The 2067-nt window shown below is 44.3% G+C and overlaps 1 non-coding gene across 1 annotated transcript; it reads right to left on the bottom strand.

The window, feature by feature from the left end:
* Positions 1 to 1473: 1473 nt before the first annotated feature.
* trnar-gcg lies at positions 1474 to 1548 on the bottom strand. Its single transcript has one exon. It is a non-coding gene; the product is annotated as a tRNA-Arg (tRNA).
* Positions 1549 to 2067: the final 519 nt, after the last annotated feature.

Raw genomic sequence — 2067 nt, 5'->3', positions numbered from 1 at the left:
AAAAAAAGAGACCATTGTTTCATCAGTCTCCATGATGACATCCCTCACCTTATCCACAAAGTCCATGGTGTTCTGCATGTGGTGTTCTGGGCTGCCAACTAAAGGGATGAGTACAGACACCATATACAGTATTTGGAAACATTGTAAGTGACAGATCATGCTAACAATTGGTCTTAAAGGTACACCTTGTTTGTGGATTTTAGGTAAATCATACAGACTAGGTGTGGCCTCCCCTGGGTACAGTCAGTGGTACAGAATAGGGTCAATAGCCTTGTCCTGCTCCAAATTTTTCAGGCAATCTATCAACTTCTTCTTGTAACCATTTCGGCTCTCTTTTCAGCAGCTCATAAGTGGTTAAGTCACTAAGGAGTGTCATAACTTGCTCATGATCTTAAGTTTCAATGAAAAGAAGTCTGAAGTCATGTTGTTCCCTCCCAACGACACAATCACAAACCACTGCATTGACCTTTCCACTCTAACCCTGTCAGAAAAACAAAGAGTCACTAATCTGGGTGTGATAATGGACCCTTCCCTGAAACTTAACAATCATGTAAACATGATTGTTAAATCATGTTTCTTCCAGCTGAGGCAGCTGTCTAAACTGAAGCCCATATTGTCCAAAAATAACCTGGAGACAGTAATACATGCATTCATTACATCTAGGCTTGATTACTGCAATTCGCTCCTGTTTGGTATCAGTCAGACCTCCATTGCACGACTACAACTGGTCCAGAATGCAGCAGCCCGATTTTTTACCAGTACAGGCAAAAGAGAGCACATTACACCAGTTTTGGCCTCACTGCACTGGTTACCGGTTCACCTTAGAATCCAGTTCAAAATACTCCTGCATGTCTACAAATCGCTGAACAGTGTCGCCCCCCCATCTCTCTGATCTGCTACAACCGTATATCCCACCACGTTCCCTGAGGTCAGCGGACCAATTGCTCCTCACAGTTCCAGGAACTTGTCTTAAGCGCAGAGGTGACAGGGCCTTCTCTGTAGCAGGACCAAGACTTTGGAACGAGTTACCTCTGCTTGACAGACTGGCCCCCTCCCTCTCGGTTTTCAAATCCCGTTTAAAAACACACTACTATCCAGTATCTTTCAACACCAGAGGATCTGTGTTTTGAACCTGTATGCTCCACACTGGTTAGTCGTCATATTTATTATGTGCATTGATTTTATGTCTATATTTTTGATTTACTTCATTGTGTATATTGCTTCATGTGTTGTCTCTTGTTCTGTCTGTACAGCACTTTGGTTGGCCTTGTAGCTGTTTTAAGTGCTCTATAAATAAAATGGTATGGTATATAGTCTTTCTGGTTCAAATCACTGTGCACCTTGTCTGCTGGGAGGATGATGATGTTTTTGTCCTTGCTGAGAGTGGTGAGTGAATCCCTCTCCTCTCTACTGATGTTGGAAGGTGGTGGTCATTGCTGAGGCAGGCTGAAACTTTGTTCCTGAAAATGTTACTGCATTGGCCGGGAATCGGACCCGGGCCTCTCGACCACATCGCAGGCGAGAATTCTACCACTGAACTACCAATGCTGTGATAACATCATCAAACTGGTTGATCCACTATGAGAAGGTGTTATTTACTGTATAAGACTGAGCTTAGTACAGCTCCTCAGACTGCAGTCTTTCGGGTGAAAGACAAATCTTCTAACCTCTGCGCAACCACTCCCGCCATACATACTGTTAAATACATGCATACATGTATTCAAAATGATCAAGTTATTTGAGTTGTGCAAACTTAACATATACATAGTAGTTGAACAAACAACATTTTTAAGTTAAAAAAATTGAAAATTTTGAGGCAACGAGTTTGCATAAATTTTTTAAGTAAAGTCCACTTATTGCATCTTACAGTGCTCCACACCAGCTGCAGCCCCCCCCGGTCTCTATACCAGTTACAACTCCCCTGGTCCCCATGCCAGCTGCAGTCCCCCCTGATTTCTACACCAGCTGCAGAACTGCTGGTCCAGGAGGACACAGCTCCTGCCGAGTGAAGGATCTCCTGGCCGCCCCCCGGAGCCCCTGCCCTGTGATGTCTCCTGGCCGCCCACC

This window comes from Nematolebias whitei, unplaced genomic scaffold (genome assembly GCF_014905685.2).
Source record: "Nematolebias whitei isolate Nwh7 unplaced genomic scaffold, NemWhi1 Nwh_scaf_10381, whole genome shotgun sequence".
In the NCBI taxonomy this organism is placed as follows: domain Eukaryota; kingdom Metazoa; phylum Chordata; class Actinopteri; order Cyprinodontiformes; family Rivulidae; genus Nematolebias; species Nematolebias whitei.
The sequence above is the reverse complement of the archived record's forward strand: the minus strand, read 5'-3'. Positions and strand labels throughout refer to the sequence as shown.